At 43.7% G+C, this 21,805-nt stretch overlaps 1 protein-coding gene across 1 annotated transcript in view; it reads right to left on the reverse strand.

The window, feature by feature from the left end:
• DFFB (DNA fragmentation factor subunit beta) overlaps positions 1-21,805 on the reverse strand; it is a 510,736-nt gene that overhangs the window by 230,568 nt on the left and 258,363 nt on the right. The window lies entirely within an intron of this gene.

The raw sequence follows: 21,805 nt of genomic DNA on the forward strand, positions 1-21,805 counted from the left end.
CTGTGTATCCCAAGGACTGTAGCAGGTGTATGGCATAGGCCAAGTCCTTTATCAAATTTTCCTTGTTGTCCGCTTGTATTAGGCAGTCGTCCAGGTATGGGTAAATTTGAATTCCCTGCAGTCTGCAATGTGCAATTACTGATGCCAGGCATTTCGTGAATACTCTGGGTGCAGTAGATAAGCCAAAGGGCAATGCTGAGAATTGATAATGCTCTGATCCTGCAAGAAATCTGAGGTGTCTTCTGCAGTTTGGTTGAATAGGGATGTGCAGGTATGCCTCCTTGAGATCTAGAGTCACCAGCCAAGACTCCTAGCCCAACATGGGAAGAAGTTGCTGTAGGGTCAGCATTTTGAATTTTGGTACAATGAGATAAGTGTTCAGTGCGGACAGGTCGAGAATAGGCCTCCATTGATTTTCCTTTCTTGGCACAAGGAATAGTCTGGAGTAAAATCCTTGGCCTTGTTCTAAACATGGTACCTTTTCTATAGCTTTCATCTGAAGTAAATTGCTGATTTGTTTTAAAGCCTCTGCCCTCTGATTTGGTGGAAGGTTTGGCATTCCGCCTCTTTTTGGCAAAGTGTGAAAGTGGAACCTGTATCCTTTGTCTATTATTTGCAGTGTCCATGTATCCTTTGTGATATAATGCCAGTTTTTTGAGAATAAAGCCAGCTTTCCGCCCAAGGGTGCTTCTAGTTGATCGCTGGTAGGCGGAATCAGAGTTAAGTCATTGACCTTGACCTGGTGTAGTAGTTGTTGTTTTTGCTGTTGCACTACTCCTCTGGTTGGCAGGCTGCCACTGACGGCCTCTGTATGAGCCCTTCGATTGACCTCTGCCTCTAGGGCGCCTGTTCCTGCCTCTCTGGGCTCTATCCGAGTCTGGAAAGGACCAATTCTTAGTAGGCCAGTTTCTGCTGAATCTCAGTGGTTGAACTTGCAGGAAATCTTTAACTGTTTGCACAGATTTTGCCTTTTCCTCAACCTTTTTTAAGATCTCCTGAGCAGAGGAGCCAAATAAATTTTGTTTCTCCATTGGAGCATCCAGGAGTTTTGCTTTGACATGGTCTGGCAAGGATTGCTCCTTCAGCCAGGCATGCCTACGAATAACTGCCCCAGTCATAGCTGATTTAAATGAAGCCTCCAGTGCATCATAGCCACATTTTAAGAAATGATTACTAACCTGTTGTGAGTTGTGTACCAAATCCTGAAGGGATTTACGGTCTAGGGTTCAGGAGAAGAAAGTTTCTTATTCTTTTCATCTAACAAATATTCCTGGTACTGTATCATATGAAATTGACAATTTAATGCCCTGACAGAAAGAGTTGCAGAAGTATACACCTTCTTTCCCCATCTCTCTAAAGCTCTAGACTCTCTGTCAGAGGGTAGAGGATTTTTGGCAGTAGCGGCCGCAACCCCTTTAGGGCCCTGAGAAATAGTTTCTGGGTCTGCAGAATGGGCTTTATACAAGTGGAAATGAGAATCCGGAACCCTATAGTATCTGTCAGGCTTGGCAGGGGCCGAAGAGAGAGTATCAGGGGCCGTACTGACATCATTGTACACATCATCAATTACATTTAGAACAGGAGGTATAGCTAAGGGCCTATGCTGAGGCAAATGCAAAAAAGTCCTTAATCTCTTTCTAGAATCAGAGAAATCCTGACCTTGCCATTGAAAATGCTCTCTCATGGAGTGTAGAGTCTCACCAAAGGAAAACTCCTCAGGAGGGGAGGCCGAAGGGATAGATTCCTCTGCATCTGAATCCTCATAAGGCGAGTAAGCCCCTTCCTGGTGGTCTGACAACTCAGATCCATCCGTGGAATCATCTGAGGAGTGTGGTTCAGAGGAGTCAGTCCTGGGCCTTTTGTCTGGAGGAGGTTGAGAGGCCCTGTCTGGGTGAGGTTGTGAACCCCTAATTAAGGAAATAAGGTCCTCAGCTAGGCTGAGGATCTGTGAACTAGAGGTAGGCCTCTGGGAGGTAGATTTGGGAGGCAAAGCTTTTGAAAATTTGGCAGCTTTAGCCCTTGAAAAGGCCTTAATGGACATGGAAGCAGGGGGGCCTAGCTGCCCCACGTGCAGGGGTAGAAATGTCCAAAGGTATGGTGTCGGACAATTCCTGCACACTAGCTTCGGTAGGTAGTTCTGAAGCCAACTCAGCCGGGGCCTCTCGAGCCTCGGTGGTCGGAAGTATGGTTTCGGAAGAAGGAATAGCCGAGGACTCGGTTTCGGCCGAAACCGAGACACTCGCGGTAGGCCTAGCCATGGTTTCAGCCGAAACCGCGGGCCACGAGTGTCGGTCCTTTTCCTTGCGTTTTTTTGACCATATGCGAAGTCGGAGTCTCCAACGGCATTTTATAAGCAAAAGCGGCTCCAAAAAATTCCTCTGCAAACTCCGACCGACGTCTAAGAGTTCGTCGGTTGAAGGAGGCACAGGCTAAACAGGCCGATACGTCGTGGTCTGGGCCTAAGCAAGGAAGGCAGTAAGAATGGAAATCCTTATGAGGTATTTGTTTCCCACAAGTTAAACAATTATTTACTTTGTCTGACATCGGCTGAGGCAAGAAAGAGTCCCCAACGGGGTACTTAGCTTTTTTCGAAGTCTTCGGTAGCTGAAATCACTGGATCTGACCGACCGGCACTTGCGAACAGCTTCTGCTTCGGGCACCGCGCGGCAAGAAAGACTGAGGAAAATGGCGTTGGCTGATGCTTTTATACCCCAGACGCTCTGACGTTGGGGAAAGTGCGACATCAGCCGAGGCCAGACCCAGACTCTGGAATCCGGCCGACCGAAGGGCTGCCTGAGGCAGGACAACCCATATGTTATGACTGCAGATGCATCCTTGAAGGACATCACAGCATCCATGGGACCCGACAACATTCCAGGCTGCGTTCTACACGAACTACACAATGAACTGGCACCCCACCTAAGTACCATGTTCAATCACAGCCTCACCTCAGGCTTTGCGCCCACTGAATGGTGCACAGCGATGATTATCCCACTCCACAAAGGGGGAGCCACCACAGACCCTGGGAACTACCACCCCATTAGCCTGACCAGCCTCATCTGCAAGGCTATGGAAAGTATCATCATGGAACTTATAAACAATGACATTAGTAATCTCCAAACTCTGGATCCCACCCAGTTTGGGTTTGTAAAAGGCAGATCATGTCTCCTAAACCTGATAGAATTCTTTGAAGCAGTCACCAAAGCCGTAGATAACGGTAAGGTGGTTCACACAGCCTATCTAGATCTCGCCGAGGCTTTCGAGGGTCTATATCAGAACAGCGAAGAGGCGTTTAATCGAACGCCTCTTCGCCAACACATAAACAGCGAATGCACTAAAGCACAAAGACTCAGAACACCAATTTCTTTCCCTGGGAAAGAAATCGGTAGCACAAACATACACACTTTCAAACATAACAATGTGGGGGGATTCGCCCCTCACACCCCCTACCATCCCCCCTAACTAAATATACCAACTCCAAGATTTCACTACAGTGGGGAAAGGGGCAAACACACGAGGAAGTCCAAGCGATTTCTTTCCCAGGGAAAGAAATTGCTGTTTTGAGTGTTCGCTCTTTAGTGCGTTCGCTGTTTATGTGTCGAAGAGGCATTCAATTAAACATCTCTTTGCTGTTCTACTATAGACCCCGCTTTCGACACCATCCCCCATTCTGGAATTATAGATAAACACACTAAACTAGGTATAAATCCCTATGTCACACGTTGGGTTGCCAACTGGCTCACTGACAGAACCCACACTGAAAGTTGCAGACTCCAAATCCGACTTCAGACCAGTGACAAGTGGAGTACCACAGGGTTCAGTCCTGGGTCCTCTCCAGTTTGGTATCTACTTCTCTGAAGTACAGGCTAACAAAGAAGGTCTTTGGCTAATGAAGTTCACAGATGACTGCAAACTAAGAGCCATAATCAAAAGTCCTAATGATGTGGACATCCTACAAAAGGGCCTCACTGAGACAGATGCCTGGTGTCAAAGCTATGGCCTCAAGCTCAATGCCAAAAAGTGCATTGTCATCCCTTTTGGTTAAAACTCTGTACCCATGAACTACCACATAGGCGGTAGTCTACTTAACACCGAAAGTGTGATAAGAGACCTTGGGACACAGGTGGACAGTAGTCTCTCCTTTGATAATCAATGTAAATCCAAGAAAACAGTCGAGTCCAAACAGGCTGTGCAAACTTTTATAAAAACAGATAAAATGGTGATAAAAATTGTGAGCGCTGTCGGGATAACCCTTCATCAGACAGTAAAACAGCATTCATGAAGTCTGTTTAACTAAATTTAAAAACACAACCACCAATCATCTCACTGCCTTCTTTTTCCTAAGGGCTGGTCTTAAAGGTATACATGTATTCAACCCTGGTGGATGATTTGCTGCTAGCTCTATAATCCAGTATAATTCGTTACACTCAGTGACATTCACCATGTCCCCCCCACTTGTGTGTTGGATTCTTAGAAGTATGCACATACAGAGCGTTACGTTCATCTTGCTAATAATTTACAAGTGATGTATTCTAATTTTCAGTTTACAGTTGGTTTTCCCTACATAGTAACTGGGGCATGATTGACACCGCTAAATATACCACATTTTCCATGTGGCAGTCTGCATACAGTTTAAATATATATTTCTTTTTATTTATGGGGTGAACAAAGCTATTCTTATCACTGATCATAAAGCAAGTCTTACAGTGCCTGCAAGGAAAAGTACCTGTTCTATCTGAACCTCCTTTGATAATCACATCGCCACAGTAGTCAGAAAATCCTTCTACGTGGCACACCTCATCACAAAAGGTTTCTCATTCAGGAAAAAAGAGGTTATTGTTCCCCTTTACTCATCACTCATTAGACCCATTACAGAATACAACGCCCCTTTTGGTATGTACCTCACAAGACATCTACAACAACTGAAAAGGCTGCAGAAATACCTCACAAAGAGGATTACCGGCCTCAAACAGATGCCCTATGCAGGCCGTCTCAAAAAACTCCAGCTTTACTCTGTCACGTATCGCCTACTCAGAGGCGATCTCTGCCTAAGATACAAAGCTATGTCAAACCCAGAGTTGTTGGATATGCTCCACTTAAAGAAATCCCAGTCCCTCCGAGCTGCACGTTCTAGAGACCTAAACCTTGTCACTACAATAAACAGAATATGCTGGAGGGATAGATTTCTGTCCTAGAGACTTCCTATACTCTGGAACAAACTACCTATCTATATCAAACAAAACTCCTCATTAGCACTCTTCAAGAAAAATCTTCATGATTGGATGGGAGATAGGAAATTCACCCCAGGGATCACTTCTGTGGTTCTGCTCGACAGGGGCATAGGAAAATAATTTTCTTGGGTGGCAAAAGCCAGGGTACCTTTTTGGCTAGGCTTATATAGGCCCTAGGGCCAATAGCCTAGAACCTACCTATGAACACCTTTAGATTTTCTTGGTTTTGATTTGCTATGTCTGCAGTACTTTGTTTGACTTTGTCTAAAACAAAAAGGCACTATGGGGGCTGGCAATGTTTTAGCTAATATTTGAAAGCCTAGAAGCGAGAGGTGCAGGCCATCCCTGGCAAAGCAGCGTGATCTGCTGACCATCTCCTTCCATGCTGAGAAGTATTGCACCCCCGTAGATTGACACCAGACAGTAAGCCAATTATTAAAGTCAAATATCTTTTGTTCAAATTGTGGCATCATCACTGAAGAAGGTAAAATGCTGCTCAATGGTAGGCTGATATCAGCCTGGGGGAAATATTCCGAGAGTTCCATGATGTCTCTCTTCATCTAATCTAAGGAGGTATGTCTCAGGTCATTTACACCCACATGGACTATGACTGAGTCATACTGGTACTTGCACTCAGGACATTGGACCACAAGTACCAGTATGACTCAAGTCATTTACACTCACATGGACTACTGGTACTTGTGGTCCAATGTCCTGAGTGCATGTGTAATGTAGCAGATCCTGACCCCTAATAAGCAACTGACCGTGCCTTTCTCCTTATTCAGCCTGGTGAGAGGGACATAAATGTGTTCGGAATGGAGTCTCCAGTGATCAGAATGTTTGATTGTGTGGTGGCTTGCCTTATGGGCGTAGAAGTAGATGTGGCTGTATTTATTGATGTGTGTGTTGTTTTGAAAGAGTGCATTGGGGTTGCTGAGAGTATTTGTTATGTGTACCTCATATCTAAGAGTTCTTTGGGGTTTAGGAAAGTTACATTTAAGTGCCTCAGCATATGTGAGTTTATGAGTCTGTTCTGAATTGTGTGTGATGGCTGCAGTGTGTGTACTACTGACAACCTGATTGACATTAGGAGTGGAAAGACAGAAGGGAGTATGTATAAGGGTGCTTGAATTTTGTCTGTCTAGGAAAGACTTGTTGATTATGTTGTTGTGGGTATAATACTTTATTTTTAAGAGGTAGACAGTAGCAGGGGAGAGGAGAGTAGGGTCTAACAGTTGGAGATGGGAACTGCTTGGGAGATGTCTGGAGTGGGCAAGGAGAATCATATATAAAGATAGGTGTTGGTCAGATGTAAGGAAGGCAGGACTTGTGACGGACAATAATACAATTGTGTAGAATAACAGCATTGTAGATGTGCTGTTATTAAGAATGAAACTGAAGGAAATGAGAGAGGAGGAGTGCAGAGGAAAAATATATGTTAAAATTAGGGAATTATTACAAGGGGGTGATGTGAAGGTAAGAGGAAAAATAATTGTTAAAACTAGGGAGTAGACTGATGGTAGGACTGGGTGGGCGTTTAAAAGAAAAAAAATTAGAGAGTTTATTGGTATGAAGGGGGTGTGGAGGAGGAAAAAGAGAGAGGCTTACGGTTGGCTGGAGTATTAGAGTTGTAAGGAAAATGTAACTGGGGAATGTCTATACTTATATTTATAACTTTAAGATGGGTGGGATGTAGGTGGAATTCTGGATGGAGACACAGTTCTATAAATGGAATGGAATAGGGTGGCTGGGGAATTGGGTTTGGAAAAGACTGTAATAACTGTGGATATTGCACAGAGTGAAGAAGACAAAAATTATAAGTTATCACAAAGGTAACTATACAGGTTTTGTTTGTCTTTAAAATGTATTTAAAACAAAAAGGCACTGCTTTACAAAAACAATGCTTAGAACAGAGTAGATCTGTCTCTCCGAGGCTGAAGCAATTGTAAAGCTGTGTTATTACTTCAGTTTACTTGGGGGGCATGGATGCTGTTAGGGGATGTGAAAGGAATTAAAAGGCTACAAATTCTGGAAGTAAACATGCAAAACTCTGTGCCTGTATTTAACACTGACGGAGCAGACATTTATAGTTGATGTTTTACAATTAATTATTGTAGGGTACTTATTGAGGAATAAGTTTTCCAACAGAAATATTTCTTCTCACATATATTTGCACGAACTGCCTCTGCTGAAATACTCAGGTCAGCCAGGCTATGGGAGGTGCATGGAGTTAAATTACTCAACTTTGTTTTGCCGTGCAAGACTGGTCTCACTTATAGCAGGGAGATATCTACTGTGGGCAAAATGAGAATGACTGCTCAGCCAGGATATAGGAGGTGTATATTCTTTCCACTGCAAATTCTGGGCTTGGGAATAGAGAAGAACCAGCCTGTAGGAGTTTGTAGAGAAAAGAGACTGAGATAACATTCTGGAAACAATTAAGGAGTGGGTCAGGTCTGGGAGAAGGACATACACTAGAATTACAAAGTTTTAAGTTATCAGTGAGAAGTCTAGGCATATGTCCTGAGGGAGTCACCCCCAATCCAACGATTGTAAATTTGCTAACTGAGTGGAGAACAGGAGAACTCTGAAGATTAGCTGAGCCTTTAAAGGGATGGACCAAATAAGCAATAATCTGGGACTCAACTGGAAAGTGGCATGGGTGAAGAAAATGTAGTCAGAAATACTAGTAGAACAGTGGAAGCAAATATCTGTGTTAAAGTACAGTTGTGTACACTTACCATTACCATAAATGTAGATGTTCGAGTGCATTCACTGTTGCAGTCATTACATTTGGGTTATAGGTTCATAGGTTCATAGGTTCATACTAGGCTATCTGCCCGAGGGCATTTACAAGCCTAGCCCATAGTTTTGTGGCTTACGCCACCCCTTTAGTATGGGGAACTATACCCATTATTTTGCTGTGCCTCTGTTGAGCAGTGACACTGAGGTAATCCCTGGGGTATATCTGCGATCTCCCATCCATTGGTCAAGATTTCTCTTGAACAAGGCCAGTGAGGTGCTCTGCCTCACATATACCGGGATTTTATTCCACAGCATAGGGAGTCTTTGGGTGATGAATCTATCCCTCCAGCACGTCCTATTAATAGCCGTGTCGAGGTTTACGTCTCCCGCCCTTGTGGCTCTGACGGATCTAGATTTTTTGAGGTGAAGCATATTCATCAAATCTGGGTTTGACATGGCCTTGTATGTTAGGCAAAGGTCACCTCTGAGCAAGCGGTAAGCGACTGAATAGAGCTGGAGTTCTTTCAGTCGGGCAGCATAGGACAGATGTTTGAGACCCTTTATCCTTTTGGTGAGGAACTTTTGTGGCCTCTCCAGCTGCTGCAAGTGTCGGGTCAGATACATTCCGAATGGGGCATTGTACTCAATCATTGGTCTGATGAGTGATGAGTATAGGGAGACTATGACCTCCCTTGATCTAGATGAGAATCCCTTCATGATAAGGTGGGCAATGTAGAAGGTCTTCCTAACTACTTTAGCTACATGGGTGTCGAATGACAGACTACTATCAACCTGGGTCCCCAGGTCCCTGATAACTTCTTCTGTACTCAGTGGATTGCCACCTATTTGGTAGCTAGGGGTAACCTTGTTTTTCCCGAAGGGTATGACTATGCATATCTGCTTGCAGGTAGCCCTCAGTCGGCCTGATTAACAAAGTCTTGGATCCTGCGTCAGTTGCTGTCCCTTCTTCCATGATGTCAGGTCGTCAGGGGTATAAAACATGCAGCAGATGCCATTACATCAGTTTTTCTTGCCCCAGATGTTAGGTGCCCCCCTAATGGGAAGCAATTAAACATAAAAGCACAAAGATATACCTCCACCAAAAAAGCAAATGCACCAAAAAGGCTTTTAAGCATAGTAAAGGAAAGTAGAGGTATAGCCAAAAGAAGTTAGGGGGCTAGAGGGAGGGTAACCAGGACTGCAACAGTGAATACACTCGAACATCTACATTTATGGTAAGTGTACACAACTGTACTATGTTCTTCTTGTTTCACTGTTGCAGTCATTACAGTTGGGTAGATTCTCAAAGCTATGGTTGGGAGGAGGAATTTAGATAGCATTAGGGCCAGCTATAAGGCCCTGCAAGACTGCAGTGGCAAAGCCAGCTCTGGATTTAGAGAAAGTTGGCAAATGATAATGCTTGGTGAAAGTATGTACAGAACTCCAGGTAGCAGCTTCTAGGATGTCCCTGGTAGGGACGCCTCTCAGAAAGGCTGTAGAGGTAGATGCAGCCCTGGTGTAGTGCGGTCTGATCCCCTGGGGGATAGGTTTTCCATGGTGCTTATAGCAGAAATGAATGCAATGGCTTATCCATTTAGAAATGGTTTGCTTTGAAATAGTCTTCCCCTCTGCCCTTGCAGCAAATGCCACCAGCAGTTGTTCAGATTTCCTTTGAGGTTTAGTCCTGTCCAATTAGGATCTAAGTTGTCTGTGCACATCTAAGGAATGCAGTATCCATTCCCCTTTATTCTGTGGATTGGGAAAGAAGGTTGGAAAATGAATGGACTGATTAAAAGCCACACCGGATACCACCTTGGGCATGAAGGATGGACTGGTTATGAGGGACACCCTGTCCGCATGAAAGATGATGAAAGGCTCCACTGCCATAAGGGCCTGTAATTCAGATACCCTTCTAGCTGAAGTGATTGATAAAAGGAAAGATGTTTTCCAAGAAATAAATTTTAAGTCTGCAGTAGCAGCTGGCTCAAAAGGAGGTAGAGTGAGTTTCTCCAAGACAAAGTTAAGGTCCCAGGCTGGGGTTGGAGCTCTCCTGGGTGGTCTCAAATTTTTGGCCCCTCTGAGGAACTGTTTGAGCAGTGGATGAGAGAAGAGGGGAGGTTCTGTGTTATAATGAGCTGAAATGGCTGAGGCGTGGATTTTAATGGAGGAAAAAGACAGGCCCTTGTGAAGCATCTCAGTTAAGTATTGTAAACTCTGAGGTGAATTGGGCACTGCTGTGCTCATCCCTTGAGACTGGTTCCAGGCACAGAATCTTTTCCATTTTTCAGCATAAGAGTACTAGGCCTCCTTGCCTCTAAAATGATATCCATCACAGGTTTGCTGAGGGATGGTAAAGGAGACATTAAGTAATTAGCCAGGCTGCAAGGTTCCGTGTTGGAAGATGAGGGTGCAGAATCTGGTTCTCCTGCTGAGACAGCAGAGAAGGAGTCTGAGGCAGGTGCCATGGAGATAACCATGACACACTGCGCAGGAGGGGATACCAATGTTGGCGCGGCCAGTCTGGAGCAATCAAAATCATCCTTGGTTTGTCCCGTTTGATTTTTAGTAGTACTTTGGACAGCAGAGGCAGAGGAGGGAAGGCATAGACTGATAGGTTTTTCCAGCTGAAGGACAGAGCATCAACTTTCCAGGCTTGTTTGTGGGGAGTCCTTGTGCAAAATTTGTCCAATTGGTAGTTCTGAGGAGGGACAAAAAGGTCTATATCTGGGCTCCCCCATTTGCTTGTCAACATGTTGAAAATCCTTGGTTCCAGTTTCCACTTGTGTGCGTCCATGAGGTTTCTGCTTAGTCCATCTGCCAGTATATTCAATTTTCCTGGCAGGAATTGAGCTTGTAGGTGCATTTGGTAGCTCAAGGCTGTGTTCCATAATGCCATGGCTAGTCTGCAGAGGGGGTAACAATGTGTACCCCCCCTGCTTGTTTATGTACCACATAACAGTGGTGTTGTCCGTCTTTACCATTAGTAGTCCTGGAAGAATGTGTTCCTTGATGGCTGTCAGAGCATTCTGTACAGCTAACATTTCTTTTTGACTGATATGCAGGTGCATTTGACTTGGGTTCCATTTGCCCTGAATGCACTTCCCTGCCAGGTGAGCCCCCCATGCATAGTCTGATGCATCTGTTGTTAGGGTTTGGGCAGCAGGGGGTGGTGTGAAAGGTAGTCCCTTGTTTTGGTGGCAGGCCTCTGCCCACCAAAGGAACTCTAGGCATAGGCAAGGTATGATAGGAATCATTGTTTCTAGGTCTTGAGAATGTTGACACCATAGGCCTTTTAGATAGCACTGTAGTTTCCTCATATGCAGTCTTGCATATGGAATTAGAAGAATGCAGGTGGCCATGAATGCCAAGACTTGCAGTATTTGTCTTGCAGATAGCAGGGTTTTTGTGGCCACTTGTTTGAAGTAGGTTGTCAAATGAATATGCTTTTCTGGCGTAAGGTAAGCCATCTGGGAAGTTGTATTCAAGCTTGCTCCCAAGAATATAATTTGTTGACAGGGTACCAAATGTGATTTCTTTTCATTTATGGTGTACCCCAGACAAGTCAGAACCCTTTTTACAAAGGCCAGATGATTCAAAAGTATGTCCTGGCTTTCTGCCTGAATTAGACAATCGTCCAGGTATGGGTATATCTGAATATTTCTTTGCCTGCAAAATGCAATAACTGGAGCCAGGCACTTAGTGAATACCCTGGGTGCAGTAGATAAGCCAAAGGGCAGTGCAGAGAAAGTACAGTTTTGTACCTACCATAAATGTAGATGTTTGAGTGTCTTCACTGCTGCAGTCATTACACTTGGGTTATCCTGCCGTCAGGCGGTCCCGCAGTCGGCCAGAGTTCCAAAGTCTTGGTCCGGCGTCGGTTGCTGTCACCTCCTCCCTGACGTCAGTGCATCAGGGGTATATAAGAAGCAGCCAACACCATTTTCTTCAGTTTTTCTTGCCCCAGATGTCAGGTGCCCCCAATAGATAGGCAATACATATTGCTTGCAAAACATACAATAAGGTAAAAACAAAACCTGCAGTAACCAGCAAATACACCACATAGGTAGTATAGTGTAGGAAGTTATAGATAAGACCCAGCTAAGAAAGAGGGGATGGCGGGTGGGTAACCAGGACTGCAGCAGTGAAGACACTCAAACATCTACATTTATGGTAGGTACAAAACTGTACTATGTTCATCGTGTTTCACTGCTGCAGTCATTACACTTGGGTTGAATCCCAAAGCTGAGTCAGGGTGGCTGGTTCTATAGAGGATTTGGTGTGGCTATGAGGCCCTGCAGCACTGCAGTGGCAAAGCCAGCTCTGGATCTAGAGTAAAGAGACAAGTGGTAATGCTTGGTAAAGGTGTGCACTGAACTCCAAGTTGCAACTTCCAAAATGTCTTTGGTAGGTACTCCTCTAAGGTAGGCAGTAGAAGTAGCAGTTGCCCTGGTGGAATGTGGTCTAATGTTAGATGAAACAGGTTTCCCATGCTGTGTGTAGCAGAACCGGATACAGTGTCCTATCCACTTTGAAATGGTCTGCTTTGAAATAGCCTTTCCCTGTGATCCAGCAGCATATGATACAAACAATTGTTCAGTTTTTCTGAAAGCTTTTATTTTGTCCAAGTAGAAGTGTAATTGCCTGTGTATGTCCAAGGAATGTAGAAGTCTCTCCCCTTTATTCTGGGGATTTGGATAAAATGTTGGCAAGTGAAGAGTTTGGTTAAGAGCCACACTGGATACCAGCTTAGGCATAAAGGAAGGGTTTGTTCTTAAAAGAAATCCTGTCTTGGTGGAAAATGATGAAAGGCTCCACTGCCATTAGTGCCTGTAGTTCTGAGACTCTTCGTGCTGAGGTTATTGCCAGAAGCAGAGCAGTTTTCCATGATATATATATTTTAATTCTGCTGAATTGGCTGGCTCAAAAGGAGGTAAAGTAAGCTTTTCCAAGACAAAATTGAGGTCCCAAGTAGGTGTTGGTGCTCTCCGGGGCGGTCTTATGTTTTTAGCCCCTCTGAGGTACTGCTTTAGCAATGGATGAGAGAAAATAGGAGGATCTGTGTTGTAATGAGCCGAGATGGCAGAAGCATGGATCTTAATGGATGAGAAGGATAGTCCTTTGTCCAGCATCTCAGTTAAGTATTGTAGTATCTGAGGAATGTTGGGGACAAGAGGGTCAAGGCTTTGAGCCTGGTTCCAGGCAAAGAATCTCTTCCACTTTCTGAATAAGATTTCCTGGTGCTAGGTCTCCTGGCCTCCAAAATGACATCCATAACAGCTGTAGAGAGAGGTGTTGTCTGTTTGGCTAATGAATCTGTCATGCAGCCAGGTTTAAGGTTTTGAGATGACTGTGCAGGATCTGATTGTTTTGTTGAGTCAGAAGGTGTGGAATTTGAGGCAAAATCCAAGGTGGGCGTTGAGCTAAGTTCTTTAAGATTGGGTACCAATGCTGGCGTGGCCAGTCTGGAGCAATCAGAATCATCTGTGGTTTTTCTTGTCCGGCTTTTAGGAGTACCTTTGAAAGGAGAGGCAGAGGTGGGAAGGCATAAACATTTAGGCTTTTCCAGCTGAACGAAAGAGCATCCACTTTCCATGCTTGTGTGTGATAAGTCCTTGTGCAGAATTTTTGTAGTTGGCAATTCAGTGGGGAGGCAAAAAGATCTATGTCTGGGCACCCCCATTTTTGCATTATCATGCTGAAGACCTGTGGATTTAATTTCCACTCGTGAGGATCCATGATGTTTCTGCTTAAGTCGTCTGCCAGAGTATTTTTCTTTCCTGGCAGGAATTGTGATTGCAGATGAACTTGATAAGTTAGAGCTGTGTTCCACAAGGTCATGGCTTGTCTGCATAGGGGGTACGAATGAGTGCCCCTTTGCTTCTTTATGTACCACATTAAGGTGGTGTTGTCTGTCTTTAATAATAATTGTCCTGTATGCAGAAGGTCCTTGAAATCTGTTAGGGCACTTTGTACAGCCAACATCTCTTTTTGATTGATGTGAAGATGCATTTGGTCTGTGGTCCATTTGCCCTGAATACATTTTCCTGCCATGTGTGCTCCCCAGGCATAATCCGAAGCATCTGTTGTTAAAGCCTGCCTGGCTGTGGGAAGAGTGAAAGGCTGACCCTTGTTGAGGTGACATGCCTGTGCCCACCATCGAAACTCCTGTTGTAGGCAGGGAATTAGTGGTATTACTGTTTCCAAGCTGTGAGAGTGTTGAGTCCAAACACATTTTAGGTACCACTGTAATTTCCTCATATGCAGTCTGGCATATGGAATTAATAGTATGCAGGATGCCATGAATCCCAAGGCCTGCAGAATTTTTCTTGCAAGGAGTTGGGACTTTGTTGCCATCAATTGAAAATACTGAGTCAGTTGTCCTTGTTTGTCTGGCGTGAGATAAGCCATCTGGGCACCCAGGAATATCATCTCTTATGAGGGCACTAGTTTTGATTTATTTTCATTTACTGTGTACCCTAGGCAACTTAACCTTTTTACAAATGCCAGATGCTTTAGAAGAATGTCCTTGCTCTCCGCTTTAATCAGGCAGTCGTCCAGGTATGGATATATTTGAATTCCTTTTTGTCTGCAAAATGCAATTACTGGTGCCTGGCACTTTGTGAAGACCCTGTGTGCAGTAGATAAGCTAAAGGGCAGTGCAGAGAATTGGTAGTGCATTGAACCAGATATGAATCTGAGGTATCTTCTGCAATTTTGTCTGACAGGGACGTGCAGGTATGCCTCTTTGAGGTCCAAAGTAACAAGACAAGCATTCTTGCCCAACATGGGAAGGAGCTGCTGTAGTGTCAACATTTTGAATTTCGGAACATCCAGGTAAGTATTTAGAGTAGAAAGGTCTAGTATGGGTCTCCAGGCTTTGTCCTTTCTGGGGACCAGGAAGAGTCTTGAGTAAAAACCTTGTCCTTGTTCCTGCTGTGGCACTGTTTGAATAGCTCTCATGTCTATATGAGGGCTGTAATTTGCTTTTGTGCCTCTGCCCATTGATTTTGTGGCAGGTCTGGCATTCCTTTTAGCCTTGGAAAAGTGTGAAAGTGGAACCTGTAACCTTGAGGCACAATATTCAGCACCCATTTGTCTTGGGTGATTGCTTGCCAGTTTTGTGAAAAAAATGCTAGTTTCCCCCCTAAGGGAGCTGCTAAAAGCGAAGAGTTTGGCATTGGAAGGGGGAAGTCATTGGGACTGTTTCCTGTAAGGTTGTGACTTGTCCTCACCTCCTTTTGGGGTTGAAGCACCCCACTGTCGTGGTCTGTAAGAGCCTTGGGGCTAAGATCTGCCTCTTGGGCATCTGTATCTGCCTCTTTGTGGCCTGTCTGACGCTGGAAAGGACCAATTTTTTGTAGGCCAATTCCTGCTAAATCGAGGTGGCTGTACCTGTAAGAAATCCTTCACTGTTTGCATAGATTTTGCCTTATCCTCCATTTTCTTTAATACCTCTTCTGCCTTAACACCAAATAAAATATCTTGCTGTAAAGGAGCATCCAATAATTTTACCTTAACATGATCTGGTAAACTTTGTTCTTTTAACCAAGCATGCCTTTGAATCACAGATCCTGTAACTGCTGCTCTACAAGAAGCTTCTAATGAATCAAAACCACATTGCAAAGTATGCTTTCCCACTTGTTCAGCTGCAAGCAATAAATCCTGCATTTTCTTATAATCAGGTTGTTCTGTACTTGTACTCATTTTCTGTTTTAACAGGGACAGTAAATATTGTTGATATTTAAGCATGTGAAACTGGCAATTTAAAGCCCTCAGTGCTAAAGTTGCAGAGGTGTAAACTTTCTTTCCCCATCTGTCTAATGCTCTAGAATCCCTGTCCGAGGGAACTGGATTTTTAGCCGTGGAGGCCTTTACCCCTTTGGGACCCTGGGAAATAGTTTCTGGGTCAGCAACAGGGTTTTTATAAAGAAATTTGTGAGAGTCGGGGACTCTGTAGTACCTGTCTGGCTTGACTGGAGCAGGGGGTAAAGAATCACGATTTAAACTGGATTCAGAGAACACATCATCCACAATATCCAACACGGGCGGAATAGCAAGGGGCCTGTGCTGAGGCAATAAAAGAAAGTCTCTGAGCCTTTTCTTGGATTCTGAATAATCCTGGCCCTCCCAATGGAAATGTTCCCTCATGGTATGTAAAGTTTCCCCAAAAGAGTAATCCTCAGGAGGAGAGGATGAAGGAATTGATTCTTCAGCATCAGAGTCCTCATAGGGGGGTAAAGAATATCCCTGGACTAAAGAGGAATCAGAATAAATAGAAACCTGGTCAGAGGAATCATACTCTGTATCCTGCCTAGGCTTTTTATCAGGAGGGGGATGGGAACTCCTGATCAAAGTAATTAAGTCTTCGGCGATTTTGAGCATCTGCTTTTTAGGCATGGAGGCCTGTCCAGGTGAATGCTGTACTTGCTTCTTTGTCTTTAATGTAGTTTTAGACTTGGCTGTAGTTGCAATGGTAAGTTGTGAAGGTCTGAAAACCCCCTCAGAAGCCGATGCCTGCTCAGCGGCTCCGGACCCATCTGAAGGGTTAGTCTCCATAGGCCCAACACCTTGAGTATCCAGAAGCCTAGGCACCTCCATGTGGGAGTCGGTCGCGGCCTGTGGCTCTGAGGTATAGCGGGTGTCAGGGGCTGTGAAAACGCCTCACTGAGAACCGGCGACTGGCCTAGAAGAGGCTTCCTCATCAGTTTTGGGCCTCGGATGCCTTTCCTTATCCTTATCTTTGTGTTTTTTGTGAATTCCGGTCGTCGCTTGTTCCGACGGCATGGTATAATTAAACCTTCGGCCAAAGTAATGGCGAGCAAAATCAAACCGACATTTAATAGTGCGTTTGTTAAATCTAGCACAAAACCGACAACTAGTGATGTCGTGATCTGGGCCTAGGCATGGGATACAGTAAGAATGAAAATCCTTATCAGGTATTTGCTTCCCACAAGAAATACAATTATTAACTTTTACTGACATCGGTCTGAGGCAAGAAAAAGTTTCCCCAACCGGATACTTAGCTTTATTGAAGACTTTGGTTCTGAAAATTGAATTTGATATCTCAGGAGTCGGCCGACCGGCACTTGCGAATTGCTTTTGCTTAGGGCACCGCACGGCAAGAAAGACTGAAGAAAATGGCATCGGCTGCTTCTTATATACCCCTGACGCATTGACGTCAGGGAGGAGGCGACAGCAACCGACGCTGGACCAAGACTTTGGAACTCTGGCCGACTGCGGGACCACCTGATGGCAGGATAACCCAAGTGTAATGACTGCAGCAGTGAAACACGATGAACATCTAATAGTGCGTGTAGCCTGCTTTGAAACGTAGGTATCTTTTGCAAGATTCCCTGATTGGGATGTGCAGGTATGCTTCTTTTAAATCTAGTGTTGCCAACCAGGCATCTTTGCCTAGCATAGGAAGTAATTGGTGAAGAGTCAGCATCTTGAATTTTGGAATCTGCAAAAAGGTGTTTAGAGTAGACAGGTCCAGGAAAGGATGCCATGAATTGTCTTTTCTGGGTACCAGGAAAAGTCTCGAGTAGAAACCTTGTCCCTTTTCCTCTTCTGGTACCAGTTGAATAGCCCCATGCTTAAGAGAGAAAGTACTTGCTTTTGGGCCTCTGCGCACTGAATTGGGGGTAGGTCTGGCCACCCACTTGGTGTTGGCAACTTGTGGAAGTAAAATCTGTATCCCTGGGACACTATATTTAAAACCCATTTGTCCTGGGTAATGAGTTCCCAATTCTTTGCATGAAGAGCAATCTCCCCCCCGAAAGGGGCAGTCAGTTGATAAGTGCTAGGAAATTTTAAAAGTAAGTCATTCAGACAGTTTACCATGGGGGGAGTCTTATTATTCCCATAATTGGAAGTGGAGGCCCCACACTGCTTAGTTCTGTGAGTCCTCTGGGACTGAAACCTGGGGTTTTTGCTGTGTTTGGGTTTGGCTTGAGAAGACCTGGAAGGGGATGGAAAGGACCAATTCTTAGAGGGCCAGTGCCTACTACATCTAGGAGGCTGAACTTGTAAAAAATCTTTAACAGTTTGCATAGATTTAGCTTTATCTTCCATCTTTTTAAGAACTTCCTCAGCCTTGTTGCCAAACAGGCGGTCCTGATTTAAGGGAGCATCCAACAATTTAGTTTTAACATGATCAGGCAAAGATTGCTCCTTAAGCCAAGCATGCCTTCTGAGCACAGACCCAGTAACAGCAGCCTCTAATGAATCAAATCCACATTGCAAAGTATGTTTTCCAACCTGTTCAGCAGAATGCATTAAACCCTGTAATTCTTCATTTCTGCACAGTCAGGAATCAACATCATTTTCTGTTTAAGCAATCCAATAACATGCTGCTGATACTTTAACATATGAAACTGGCAGTTTAAAGCCCTAATGGCCAAGGTTGCAGAAGTGTAAACCTTCTTACCCCATCTATCCATTGCCCTGGAGTCTCTACCAGAAGGGGTAGGACTTTTAGCAGTACAAGCCTTAATGCCCTTCGGTCCCTGTGAAACAGTCTCTGGATCCACAATAGGAATTTTAAAAAGGAACTTGTCTGAATCAGGAACCCTGTAATATCTGACAGGTTTTCTGGGAGCAGGAGGCAAAGAATCAGAGGCCAAACTAGATTCCAAAAAAGCATCATCAACAATGTCGCGTACAGGAGGAATAGCTAAACGACTATGCTGAGGCAGGAGTAAGAAATCCCTAAGCCTCTTTTTTGAATCAGAAAAATCCTGGCTTTCTCAGTGGAAATGCTCCCTTAAGAGTATATAATGTTTCACCAAAAGAAAAATCCTCTGGAGGGGAAGCAGAGGGAATAGAGTCCTCTGCATCAGAATCCTCATAAGTAGATAAAGGCAAATCCAGATCATCAGAAGAATCAGAAAAATCAGAATCCTGGTCAGAAGATTCATAAACAACTTCAGTCCTAGGTCTCTTAGAAGGGGGAGGTTGGCTTCCCCTGATTAAAGTTATAAGATCTTCAGCCATTCTTAGCATTTGTTTTTTAGTCATAGAGGCCTGAGCATGTGGCCTGGGCGTCGTTTTTTTAGGCATGGTTCAAGATTTAGGCCTAAATGAAGAAGGAGGCATCAGTTTAATATGGAAGTCTGTAGGCCTGAATACACCCTCAGAAGCCGGTGCCTGCACAGCGACTCCGGACCCATCCAAGGTAGAGACATCCGCAGGTTCCACAGTTGAAGCATCTCGTGGCATACTGGACTCCGAATGGGTCTCAGTAGAGGCCTGCGAATCAGAAGTAGCTATCAGGGGCTGCGAAAGTGCCTCACTGAGTACCGGTGAACTGGCGACTGGCTTAGGAGAAGCGTCGTCAGCAGTTTTGGACCTCGGCAGCCTGTCTCTGTCTTTATCTTTGCATTTTTTCAGAATCCCGGTAGTCGGATGGCTAACTGATGACATTTCTGGATAATTAAACCGACAACTGAAATATTTAGAGGTGAAAATATACCAACGACGGATAGTGTGCTGATTAAATAAAGCACAAAACCGACAGCAAGGTATGTCATGTTCAGGACCTAGGCAAGGAATACAGAACAAATTAAAATCTTTATGAGGTATTTGCTTTCCACAAGTAATGCAATTATTAACTTTTACTGACATCGGTAAGGAGCAAGAAAAAGTTTCCCCAATGGGGTACTTAGCTTTAGTTGAAGACTTCGGTTCTGAAACTCAAAAACGAAAATTTCAGGAGTCGGCCGACCGGCACTTGTGATCTGCTTCTGCTTTGGGCACCGCACAGTAAGCAAGACTGATGCAATGGCGTGGGCTGCATGTTTTATACCCCTGATGACCTGGAAGAAAGGACAGCAACTGATGCAGGGCCCAAGACTTTGTTAATCAAGCTGACTGAGGGATACGGCAAGCAGATAACCCAAATGTAATGACTGCAAAAATGAAACACGAAGAACATCTGCCACACCTAAAATGATGCAAACTACTCATGCACATAGCTGTGAGCACAGTAAATAGAATGAGTTAATGCACAGAGACGGTCACTACACGATCATGTTGGAGTATGGATAAGAATACTGGAATCAAATTTCTTGAAAATGGAAATCAAAGTCTAAACCAGCTATATCTGACATACTGAATATTGTAACAGATAAAAGATCTGGAAGTGGAATCTTCAGAAACTGGTAGGAGCAAGTTACATAAAAAATGGAAGTTGTAACAATACATGCAGAATGATGTTTTGGAAGAGGAGTGAGGTTTAAGGAAAGGCAAGAATTAAAGAATTTATTTAATGCTGGATTGATGATAGTTATACCAAAGAACACTTAAGACACAGGTACGTATATGTTAACAGAAAATGAAACAAAACATATTAATATTTTTTTATGCATTATGACATGTTTTCGTTCTTTATAACAATTGCCATTCACTCCAGCATTATTTAAATCGCTCAATTCCTGCCTTTCCATAAACCTCATTCCTACCCCTGAACATTACTGTTTCCACAAATTCTATTTATTTTTATGTAATATGCTCCTTCCCTTTTCTAAAGATCCCACTTCCACTTTTTTATCTCTTTAATTATATTCAATTACATTTGGTTTAGCTTTTGATTTCCATTTTCTAATAATTGCTTTTTTGGTAGCCAACAGCATTAAACTTAATAAGGCCTTATCTCTAAGTAATTCAGATTCTACTTCAGAGCTCAAAAGAAACATTTTCATTAGTTACAGCCATTTGCTCCCCCAATATATCTGACAGAATACTCCGTAGGGAAGTTTTAAAATTCGCCAACTCATTACACTTCAAAAAACATGTTCCCAGTTACCACTCTGTTTCCCATCATACCTCCAGCATTTGCTACCTTCTTGAAAAAAAAATTCTTTGAAGCTCCCTTGGGGTATAAAAATACTTGTGCAACCACTTCCAAACAAAAATCCTAAAACGTCTGGACTTTGTTACATACTTGGGAGCCATACATGTGTCTTTCCATTGTTCTTTTGTAAACTGATTTTCCAGTCTCTCTTCCCAATCTTTTCAAACCTACTGAGACCTATTCTTATAGTTACATACAATTTTTGATATGCCCTACTAATTATTTATTTCTAACAACAGGTTCTGTTCTAGGCTTGACTAAAAAATCTAATAGAGCTGGTCTTTCACTTGGGACTCTCCTAGCTCTTTCTCATTGGCAATCTATAACCTGCAAAGCAAACATCTGCTCGACCTCATTCCACTCTATTATCTTACGCTCTCTAGTCATTTCCTCCCAATACCTGGATTCCTTTGCCAGTTTTCCCCAGTAAATTCCAGTCCCCTCTTGCCTATTTTCTATACTCCTACTTGCCAGTCATCCATGTTGGCAAAATCTCCTTTCTCCATTACTCCATGTTGACTTGGTTCTTAGAATACTTTCTGCAAAATATAATATTCTGTATGGTTGTTGTTATCCTCCTTAAGGATCAGCATCCACGGTCCTACTCTTGAACCCCCCCCCCCCCAATCATCATCCTTTTCCACCCTGATTCTGCTTATGTTAGGTATATGAGCTCTAACTGCACAGCTCTAAAATATCCATACAATTTAGGTAATCTTAAAGCACACTGATCTATGAGGAGGATCAATGTATCCCACTTAACGCTCAACCTCTTACCCTCCCAAATAAATTCCTTCAACTCTTTATTAACTGTTGTACACAACTTCTCCCCTGCTTGATAAAAATATGCCTGACCTGTATATAAAACTAAAGGGATTAAAAACATTTCCACTGCTTACTATGCATATCAATAAACAAGAGTTTCCCACTTCTCAGTCTTTACATTATTTTAGGTTTAATCTCTTCCAACATATCC

The sequence above is a fragment of the Protopterus annectens genome, chromosome 2.part1 (assembly GCF_019279795.1).
Source record: "Protopterus annectens isolate FY-2018-M chromosome 2.part1, PAN1.0, whole genome shotgun sequence".
Classification (NCBI taxonomy): domain Eukaryota; kingdom Metazoa; phylum Chordata; order Ceratodontiformes; family Protopteridae; genus Protopterus; species Protopterus annectens.